Below are 11,688 nucleotides of genomic sequence, written 5' to 3' on the forward strand. Positions count from 1 at the left end.
TTAGTGATGTTGAGCATCTTGTCATGTGTCTGTTGGCCCTCTGGAGTTTTTCTTTGAAAAAGTGTCTAGTGATGTCTTCTGACCATTTCTTCACTGGATTATCTGATTTTGGTATTGACTTTGGTAAGTTCTTTACATATTTTGGATACTAACCCTTTATCCAATATGTCATTTGCAAATATCTTCTCTCATTTCATCAGTTGCTTTTCGTTTTGTTGATTGTTTCATTTGCAGTGCAGGAGATTTTTATCTTGATGAGGTCCCAATAATTCAATTTTGCTTTCATTCCTTCTTCTGCATGGTGCTATGCAGTTCTCCCAGCACCTTTTGCTAAGGATACTGTCTTTTTTTTTCCATTAGATACTCTTTCCTGATTCATCAAAGATTAGGTGGCCATACATTTATGGGTTCAATTGTACACTTTCGTTTCTATTCCATCAGTCTATGTGTCTGTTCTTGTGCCAGTACCATGCTGTCTTGGTGATCACAGCTTTGTAGTAGAGGTTAAGTCTGGGATTGTGATGCCTCCCACTTTGTTTTTCTGTTTCAATGTATGTTTGTCTATAAATGGTCCTTTGTGGTTCCATACAAATTTTAGGATTGTTTGTTCTAGCTTTGAGAAGAATGTCAGAGCAATTTTGATTGGGATTGCACTGAATGTGTAGACTGTTTTAGTTAGTATTGTTATTTTAACAATGTTTGTTCTTCCAACCCATTAGTACGAAATATTTTTCCATTTCTTTGCGTCTTCTTCAATTTACTTCAAAAGTTTTCTATAGTTTTAAGCATACAGCACTTTTACATCTTTGTTTAGGTTTATCCCTGGCTATTTTATGGTTCTTGGAGCAATTATAAATTGGATTGATTTCTTGATTTCTCTTTCTGGTGCCTCATTATTTGTGTATAGAAATGCAACTGATTTCTGCACATTTATTTTGTATTATTCAACTTTGCTGATTTCATGTATCAGTTCTAGAAGCTTTTTCGTGGAATCTTTAGGGTTTTCCATGTAGAGTACCATGTCATCTGTGAAAAGTGAAAGTTTCACTTCTTTCCCAATTTGGATGCATTTCATTTCATTTTGCTGTCTGATTGCTGATGCTACGACTTCCAACACGATGTTAAAAAACAGTGGTGAGAGTGGACATTCCTGCCGTGTTCCTGATCACCAGGGGAAAGATCTCCATTTTTCCTGATTTAGGACGATATTAGCTGTGTGCTGTTCATAAATGGCTTTTATGATGTTGAGGTATGTTCGTTCTATCCTGACTTTCTGGAGGGTTTTTATTATAAGATGCTGTATTTTGTCAAATGCTTTTTCTGCACCTATTGACAGAATCATACAGTTCTTATGCTTTCTTTTATTAATGTAATGTATCAAATTGATTGATTTGTGAATGTTGAACCAGCCCTGCAGCCTATGAATGAATCCCACTCGATCATGGTGAATAATTCTTTTGATATACTGTTGAATTCAATTTGCTAGTATCTTGTTGAGAATTTTCGCATCCATTTTCATCAGGGGAATTGGCCTGTAATTCTCCTTTTAGTGGGGTCTCTGTCTGGTTTAGGAATCAAAGTAATGCTGGCTTTGTAAAATGAATCTGGAAGCTTTCCTTCCATTTCAATGTTTTTGTAACAGCTTGAGAAGGATAGGTATTAACTCTGCTTTAAATGTCTGGTAGAATTCCCCTGGGAAGCCATATGGCCCAGGACTCTAATTTGCTGGGAGGTTTTTGATAACTGAGTCAAGTTCTTTGATTATGGGTCTCTTCAGTCTCCCATTTCTTCCTGTTTGAATTTTGGTAGTGTGTGGGTGTCTAGGAATTGGTCCATTTCTTCCAGGTTGTCCAGTTTCTTGATGTATAATTTCTCATAATATTCTTTGAGAATTGCTTTTATTTATAAGGGATTTGTGGTGATAAATCCATTTCCATTCATGATTGTATCATTATGGTTCTCTTTCTTTTCTGTTTGAAAAATCTGGCTATACAGGTCATGATCTCGCGGTCCATGAGTTCGAGCCCCGCGTCAGGCTCTGGGCTGATGGCTCAGAGCCTGGAGCCTGTTTCCGATTCTGTGTCTCCCTCTCTCTCTGCCCCTCCCCCATTCATGCTCTGTCTCTCTCTGTCCCAAAAATAAATAAAAAACGTTGAAAAACATTTTAAAAAAAAGAAAAATCTGGCTATAGGTTTATCAATTTTGTTTATTTTCCAAAATCCTGTTCTTAGATACATTGATCTGTTTTACTGTTTTGTTTTGTTTTGTTTTGTTTTGGGATTCCAAATTGTTTATTTCTGCTGTGACCTTTATTATTTCACTTCTTCTGCTGACTTTGGGGTTTCGTTCCTCTTCTGTTTCTAGTACTCTTAGGTGTGCTGTTATATATTGTATTTGGGATTGTTCTTGTTTCTTGAGATAAGCCTGGATTGTAATGCCTTTTCCTATTAGGACTGTCTTTGCTGCATGTCAAAATGTTTCTAATGTCCTGTTTTCATTTTCCTTTGTTGTGTGTGTGTGCGTGCATGCGTGTGTGTGTGTGTGTGTGTGTGTGTGTGTGTGTATATATATATATATATATATATATATATATATATATATATGTAATCTTTAATTTCCTGGCTGACCAATGCATTCTTCCGTAGGATGTTCTTTAATGTCCATGCATTTAGGGGCTTTCCAAATTTTTTCTTGTTGTTGATCTCAAGTATCATACTGTTGTGACTAGAAAATATGCATGGTATGATCTCAATTATTTTATATTAACTGAGGGCTGTTTTGTGACACAGTATGTGATCCATCTTGGAGAATGTTCCATGTGCACTTGCAAAGAATGTGTATTCTACTGCTTTTGGATGTAAAGTTCTCAATGTATCTGCCAAGTCCATCTGGTCCAAGGTATCATTCAAGGCCATTGCTACTTTTTTTTTATTTTTTAATATGAAATTTATTATCAAATTGGTTTCCATACAACACCCAGTGCTCATCCCAACAGGTGCCCTCCTCAGTGCCCATCACCCAATTTCCCCTCCCTCCCACTACCCCTCAACCCATAGTTTATTCTCAGTTTTTAAGAGTCTCTTGTGGTTTGTGTCCCTCCCTCTCTAACTTATTTTTTCCCCTTCCCCTCCTCCACGGTCTTCTGTTAAGTTTCTCAGGATCCACATAGGAGTGAAAACATATGGTATCTGTCTTTCTTTCTGTGACTTATTTCACTTAGCATAACATTCTCCAGTTCCATCCACGTTGCTACAAAGGGCCATATTTCATTCTTTCTCATTGCCACGTAGTATTCCATTGTGTATATAAACAACAATTTCTTTATCCATTCATCAGTTGATGGACATTTAAGTTCTTTTCATAATTTGGCTATTGTTGAAAGTTCTGCTATAAACATAGGGGTACAAGTGCCCCTATGCATCAGCACTCCTGTATCCCTTGGGTAAATTCCTAGCAGTGCTGTTGCTGGGTCATACAATAGATCTATTTTTAATTTTATGAGGAACCTCCACACTGTTTTCCAGAGCAGCTGCACCAGTTTGCATTCCCACCAACAGTGCAAGAGGGTTCCATTTCTCAACATCCTCTCCAGCATCTATAGCTTCCTGATTTGTTTATTTTAGCCATGGTAACTGGTGTGAGGTGATATCTCAGTGTGGTTTTGATTTGTATTTCCCTGATGAAGAGTGACGTTAAGCATCTTTTCAGGTGCCTGTTGGCCATCTGAATGTCTATTCATGTCTTCTGCCCATTTCTTCACTGGATTATTTGTTTTTTGGGTCTGGAGTTTGGTGAGTTCTTTATAGATTTTAGATAGGAGCCCTTTATCCGATATGTCATTTGCAAATATATTTTCGCATTCCGTTGGTTGTCTTTGAGTTTTGTTGATTGTTTCCTTTGCAGTGCAGAAGCTTATTATCTTGATGATGTCCCAATATTTCACTTTTGCTTCTAACTCCCTTGCCTTTGGAGATGTGTCAAATAAGAAATTGCTGCGACTGAGGTCAGAGAGGTTTTTTCCTGCTTTCTCCTCTAGGATTTTGATGGTTTCCTGTCTCACATTCACGTCCTTCATCCATTTTGAGTTTATTTTTGTGAATGGTGTAAGAAAGTGGTCTAGTGTCATTCTTCTGCATGTTGCTGTCCAGTTCTTCCAGCACCATTTTCTAAACAGAAACATAATTTTATGTTTTTCTAAACATAAAATTCCTAGGTATTTTATGATTCTTGGTGGAATTGTGAATGGGATCAGTTCCTTTATTTGTCTTTCTGTTGCTTCATCATTAGTGTATAAGAATGCAATGACTTCTGTATATTAATTATGTATCCTCCCCCTTTGCTGAATTCATGTATCACTTCTGACAGTTTTTTGGTGGAATCTATGGGGTTTTCTCTGTATAATATCATGTCATCTGCAAAAAGTGAAAGCTTGACTTCATCTTTAAGTCCATTGTTTCTTTATCGATTTTCTGTCTAGGTGATCTGCCCGTTCCTGTAAGTGAAGTATTAAAGTGTCCTGCACTTACAGTATTCATATCAATAAAATTTCTTATGTTTGTGATTAATTGATGCATATATATGGTTATCCCCAAGTTGGGAGCATAAACATTTATAATTGTTAGCTTTCTTGACGGATAGGAACTGTAATTATGATATAATGCCCTTCTCCAACTCTTGTTACAGCATTTAGTTTAAATTCTAGTTTGTCTGATATAAGAATGGCTACTCCAATTGTGTTTTGACTTCCAGTAGCATGATAGATGCTTCTCCATCCACAGTTTCAATCTGAAGTTCCCTTCAAGTCGACAATGGGCCTTGTTTTTTTAATCCATTCTGACACCCTATGTCTTTTGATTGGAGCATTGGGTCCATTTACATTCAGAGTTATTATTGAAAGATATGGATTTAGTGTCATTGTGTTATCTGTAGGTTTCATGCTTGTGGCAATGTCTCTGGTCCTTTGTAGTGTTTGCAGCATTCCACTCACAGGTCCCCCTAAGAATCTCTTGCAGGGCTGGTTTAGTGGTCATGAACTCCTTCAGTTTTTGTTGTATGGGAAACTTTTATCTCTCCTTCTATTCTGGATGACAGCCTTGCTGGATAAAAGATTTTTGGCTGCATATTTTTTTATTCTTCACATTGGATATTTCCCACCACATTCTACTGGCCTGCCAGGTTTCAGTGGACAGGTCTGCTACTACTCTTATGTGTCTATCCTTGTAAGTTAGGGTCCTTTTGTCCTTAGCTGCTTTCAGAATTTTCTCTTTTTCTTTGAATTTTGCCAGTTTCACTATGATATGCCATGGATAAGATATTCCTGTTAAATCTGAAGGGAGTTCTCTGTGCCTCCTGGACTTGGAAGTTCTTTTCCTTCCTTAGATTAGGGAATTTCTCAGCAATAATTTGTTTAGGTAAAACTTCTGCCCCTTTTTCTCTCTTCTTATTCTTCCAGAACTCCTATGATATGAATATTATTACATTTCATTGAATTATTTAGTTCTCTAATTGTCTCATGGTCTAGTGTTTTCTTCTCTTTTTCTTGGCTTCATCATTTTCCATAATTTTACCTTCTATTTAACTTAATCTCCTCTCTTCCTCCTCCATCCCTGCTGTTACTGAATATAGTTATTTTGCACCTCATTTATAGGATTTCTTAGTTTGTTATGACTATTTAGTAGTTCCTTGATCTCAACAGCAATATATTCTCTTCTGTTCTATGCTTTTTTTTTTCAAGCTACCTATTAATCCTATGACTATTATTCTAAATTTTTGGTCAGTTATATTGTTTATATCCATTTTTCAGGAAATCCTTATCTGTCATTTATTCCTGGAATTTATTTTAAGGAGAAATCGCCCATTTCATCATATTGGCTAGTTTTCTGTCCCTTATGTGTTTTAATAGCTTATTATGAGTCGTGCGCCTGTGAGCATTTCCATATTTAAAAGGATTCTTATGCTGTCTGGGTCCTGCCCTTCAGGAGGTGTTTTTGGAGTGTGTTTCATGTTCTGTGTTGTGACTCTAATTGCTTTATCTCCCTACTTGCATTGGTGTTTTAGACCTTCCACTAATTGTGCTTTGATTTTTTGTTGAAGTATCCCTGGAAATTTTTTTTTTAAAAAAGGATGGGGTGGTGGAAGAGACCTTATCCTATAGAAGAGATAAATGTCAAGGGCAGTGAAAAGAAAAAAAGAAAAAAAAACACAATTGACCAGGCAGAGAATCAGAGAAACTATATGGCTTAGTCCAGAGAGAAAAAAATAAATAAAGAAGATACAGAAGAGGTGCAAAAATAATAGTTAAAAAGAGTCTGCTTAAACACACCAAAAACCAGAATAACCAGACCAGAGAAGGAAAGAAATAAGGGGAAGAAAAAGAAGAAAAATACACACACACAAACACACATATGTGTATATATATATATATATATATATATATATATATATATAACATAATATATCATAACATAATATAAATATAACATAAATATATAAACATAAACCTAAAGTAATAATTGACCAGAAATCAAATCAAAGAATGCAAAACCACTGGACCAATATTTGACGGCGCCTCGGGACCAGTGGCTTCATTGGTCTGAAGTTGTGACTGTCTGGTTCTTTCAGTGTCAATCTTGTTCTGTGACATATACAATTACCTGGCATGGAGGCACATGGTTTGGTGTAGGCAGGTCCCACCTCCACCCTGGACCTGTTGTCTGTTCTGCAAAACCCACCTTGGTGATGGGGAGAAACATGACCATACCCAAGTCTCTCTTCCCCAGACCAGGTGTCTGAAACCACTCTGTTCATGGGATTTTCACAGTGCCATATGGGCTCAAGTGGTCCAGTTTTTCTCTGCGCCACAGTCTCCCATGCCTCCCAGGTGCTTGGCTGGATTCAAACCCCAATGTCTTAAAAGATCCTATTCCACCTGCCCTGGTTATGGGGAAATGCCACTTCACCCCACCTGCCAGCAAAGGTCCTCTGGCCCTTCACAGTGCTGAACAGGCATGAGTGGGCTGCTATATTATGCTCCACCATCTACCCTGCCTTCCAGGCCTCTTGGCTTGGATTCAAACCCTAATGTCTTAAAGAATACCAATCAGTGTCTCCAGTTCTGGGGTGCTGTCACTCCACCAGCCAGCTGACAAAGAGCCTCTGGCCAGCGGGGTCATACAAGGTCTTTTGTCCTTTGAATGGCTATTTGCTTTATTCCCACAGCACTCAAGAGAGTGGACTGCTCTCTCTGACTACTTCTTGGAGCTAGCTACTGATCCTGGGCCTGGCTCCCCTCCTCTCCAGGTGTGTGAATAGGGTGAAGAAAGCTTGGCAGTTAGAAATTGGTTCTTTCTCTGTTTTTTTTTTGTTTTTTTTTCTGTATCCCAGTCTGTGTTTTTTTTCTCTTGTCCAAATACAGTTCAACATTTTCTCACCCTCTCTTTCTCTTCCTTTTGTCTCTTCACAAAAGGAGATCCATCCTCTGCATGCCTAAACTGCCCATTTTATCTCTCCCACTTTGCAATCACACACTGATGGCCCATCAAGTTGGCACCATGGGCCCCTGGAGATGTTTCTGTCACTCTATAGCCTGAATTCCTGGAATTCCAAGTCTTCTGGCCTCAATACTGCTGTGTTTGAGGGACAAGGGAACTTCCGGTCCCCTTACCTCTCTGCCATGTTGACTCCTCCCTCCAGGAGGGCACATTTTGGATGAGCACTGGGTGTTTTATGTAAATGATGAATCACTAAATTCTATTCCTTAGTCATTCGAAGTCATTATTATTCTCTATGTTAAGTAACTTGGATTTAAATATTAAAAATGCAAGTCATATGTGATGAATTATCTGTTTTTTTTTTCTCTTGTTTATTCAAAGCCATTCCACCACTGCATTTATTTTTTCAGGTTGCACTTATTGGAGCCCTTTTTCTATCCACATATCATTGTTATAAATGCTATACCAAATGTAAGATGAGATAATCTAGGGCAAATACACGTATTATGCTTGCTCAACAATTGAAATTAATAGAAAACATATATCATTTTTAGGCTTCTCATTATCTACTGTTTAAACAAGTGAGCCCCCAACAATGAACTCTAGATAAAAAGATGCTTATTCATACCTAGCAATGAGAGACTTGATGGATCTGAGGCAGATCCTGGCCTTGAGGGACATAATGACATAAAGTTGATTATTATTTATTTCTGAAGAAATATTATTGATCAAAAAGGGGAAATGATACAGAAAATTTCAACTTTTAATGCTGTAGGCTTTCCTGAGCTCTCAGGGAAGCCATATGTAATTGTAAATGTAAATTGTATTGTAAATTGTAAAAAATGTAAATTGTAAATGTAAATTGTAACTTTATCAAAATAAATTTATTTTGATAAAAGAGAGCACCCACTCATGTTAGAGTGGGGGAGGGGTAAAGAGAAAGAATGAGAATTCAATGCAGGCTTTGCACTGTCAGTGCAGACTCTGATGCAGAGCTCAATCCCGCAAACTGTGAGATCATGACCTGAGTCAAAATCAAGAGTCACATGCTCAACTGACTGAGCCACTGAAGTGCCACTTATCTTGCTGCTTTTAAGGTTCATTGTTTTTTTTTTTAACATTTATTGATTTTTTAGAGACAGAGTGTGAGTGGAGGAGGGGCAGAAAGAGGGAGACACAGACTCCAAAGCAGGCTACAGGCTCTAAGCTGTTAGCACAGAGCCCAACAAGGGGCTCAAGACCACCAACTGTGAGATCATGACCTGAGCTGAAGTCAGACGCTCAGCTCAACCGACCTAGCCACACAGGTGCCACTAAGGTTCATTCGTTATCACTATAGTTTCCAATTTAATTAGAATATGTCTTGGAGTGAATCTGCTTTTGTTGATTTTTTGGGAGGTTCCTTGTGCCTCCTGGATCTCAATATCTGTTTCCTTCAGAGATTAGGAAGTTTTCTATTATTTCTTCAAATATTTTTTTTGCCCCTTTTCTCTCTCTTTTTCTTCTGGGACTCCTATAATATGAATGTTATTCTACTTGATTGGGCCATTGAGTTCTCTAAGTCTTTTCTCTTTTTGCATAATTCTTGTTCTCTTTTTTTGCTTAGATTAGTTACTTCCTCATGCTTTGTCTACTGGATAATGAGTCATTCTTCTACTTCTTCCAGCCTGCTGTGTATTTCATCAAGCATGTTTCTTATTTCATTTATTGAGCACTTTGTTTCTTATATGTTATTCCTTATTTCCTTTTTTTAATGTTTATTTCTTTTTGTGAGAGAGAGAGAGTGTGTGAGTAGGGAAAGGCAGAGAGAGTGGAAGACAGAGAATCCAAAGCAGTGTCTGCACTGACAGCTGAAAGCCCAATGCAGGGCTCAAATCCACAAACTGCCAAAACATGACCTGAGCCAAAGTAGGCCTGCTTAACCGACTGAGTCACCCAGATGTCCCTGTTATCCTTATTTCTGTATTAAGAGTCTTATTCATGTCCTCCACTCTTTTACCACACCCAGTGAATATACTTACAATAATTGCTTTAAATATTCCATACAGCATGTTACTCATATTTGTTTTGCTTGGATCTCTGGCCATGGTTTTGTGTTGTTCTTTCATTTGATATTAATTCCTCTGTCTTCCCATTTTTGTCTACATCTCTGTGCCTGTTTCTGTATATTAAGAAAGTCAGCTATGTCTGCTGTTCTTGAGGATGATGACCTTATGGAGGAGAGATTGTGTAGTCCCCCCACCCCCGCCATGTAGTATTCACTGTTTCCCAGGGCCTGACCCTCATGGAAATATATCCAATGTGTTTTGAGTATACCTTGATGTTTTCTTCTGGTCATTTTATCCTTCAGTCCAGTCTTTTGCTTAGGCTTTCTTTGCATGTTGTGAACAGCATTTGGTCCCTTACCTGAATGTGGTGAGTTCTAAATAGGTGTGCTTTGGTCTGCTTGTGAAATGAGTTATGTCCACTGCTGGAACTGATACTCTGCAAAACTCTAGGCTTGGGAGATGGGATGTGGGCAGGGGGATGGGCAGGTCTTCTGGGGGGAAAGAACATGTTGTGTTTGGACTGAGGCAAGTGTGACAGGGAAAGGTAGTTCTATCAGAGAATTGGGGGCACAGCTTGGTGTAAACAAGTTAGGTAGCTAGTGATTGCACTGCATAGGTTCTCACAGGTAGTCCTGAGCTTATGCTGAGTGTGGGGAGGGAAGTGATGCCTGCAAGTTTCTTTTCTCCCAGAGGAGTCTCTCCATGAATGCTGCTTCTCTGGGACAGGCTCCAAGATGACCAGATAACCTCCCCACTGTGTGCTCCAGGTGCTCTGCAAAGGGTCTTTCCATGATGTTTGTTGGCAAGTTCTTTCCCTGTCTTTTCTCTAAGAGTAGCCCCATTGCCATTCAGGCTGTATACCTGTAAAGGCTGCTGACTTGAGAATCCAGGCTGAAGCCCAGTTTGTTGCCGAAAGTCACAAAATTCAGTCTCTCTCATTTTTAAATCCAATTGCTCTGGGAATTTGTTTTCCCTATACCCTCCTCTGTATGTTAGTCTGTCTCTTACCCTTCTCCATGTCTGTTGCTCCCACCCAAATGCAGCAACCATGATCCATTTCTCTACCAAACTGTGTCTTCACACTTTCTACATTCTTTGATGTGGCCTCTTCTCTGATTTTAGTTGTGGAGTTTGTTCTGACAGTCTGATTCTGCCAGGTTGATTTCTGGGGTATTTAAGATGATTTGATAGTTATATAGTTGTATTCGTGGGAAGATGTGTGCCTAGGGTCTTCCTCTTAGCATCCATCTTCCAATCTCTTCAGAGTGTATTTTTCTGAGTAAAATGTCAGAGAAAGAAAAATAACACATGATTTTATTTATGGGGTGAATTTAAAATAAACAAAAACATGGGGAACCTGGGTGGCTCAGTCGGTTGGGCGTCCGACTTCGGCTCAGGTCATGATCTCACAGTCCGTGAGTTTGAGCCCCACATTGAGCTCTGTGCTGACAGCTCAGAGCCTGAAGCCTCCTTCAGATTCTGTGTCTCCCTCTCTCTCTGCTCCTCCCCTGCTCATGCTGTGTCTCTCTCTGTCTCAAAAATAAATAAAAACATTTTAAAAAATTAAAAACAATAAACAAAACCAAAATCATACTCTTAGATACAGAGAACAAATTGTTGGAACAGGGAGAACAGAGGGAACAGTTTTCATAAATGGGGAAAGTGGGTAAAGGGGGTTTAACTGAATGGTGACAAACGGTAACTAGAATGTTTGTGGTGAACACTTTGTATGTATACGAATATTGTCTTATTATATTTTACACTTGAAATTAAAATACTGTTATACACCAGTTTTATCTCAATTATAAAAATCATGTTAACAACTACCTTAACAAGGTGGTTATCACTATGTGAAGGAGCCATCTCCATCTCCCATAGGTCTTTCTCCCATGGATCATTTTCTCTGTATGTTTATTTTCCTGTACCTTTCCAGGCAGCCTTGAGAAAGTGATTGGCCCAGGGTGTAACAGAGGAAAGACAAATACATCCTCTATTAATAAGAAAAAGTGTTGTTAATTGACAGAAATAATTTCTATTTTGCAAACTTTGCTCTTTTTCTTGTTACAGATATTATTGTCAATTTTATGAGCCCTGGAATTTACCTGCTAGAATTATATTTTGTTTATATCTAATGTATAGAGTCATGACTA

At 38.4% G+C, this 11,688-nt stretch overlaps 1 pseudogene; it reads right to left on the bottom strand.

The window, feature by feature from the left end:
* Positions 1–7,674, bottom strand: part of LOC121023589 (piggyBac transposable element-derived protein 2-like) — a 44,113-nt pseudogene extending 36,439 nt beyond the window's left edge.
* Between the last annotated feature and the right edge of the window lie 4,014 nt (positions 7,675–11,688).

The sequence above is a fragment of the Herpailurus yagouaroundi genome, unplaced genomic scaffold (genome assembly GCF_014898765.1).
Source record: "Herpailurus yagouaroundi ecotype Mexico unplaced genomic scaffold, PumYag 566, whole genome shotgun sequence".
Classification (NCBI taxonomy): Eukaryota; Metazoa; Chordata; class Mammalia; order Carnivora; family Felidae; genus Herpailurus; species Herpailurus yagouaroundi.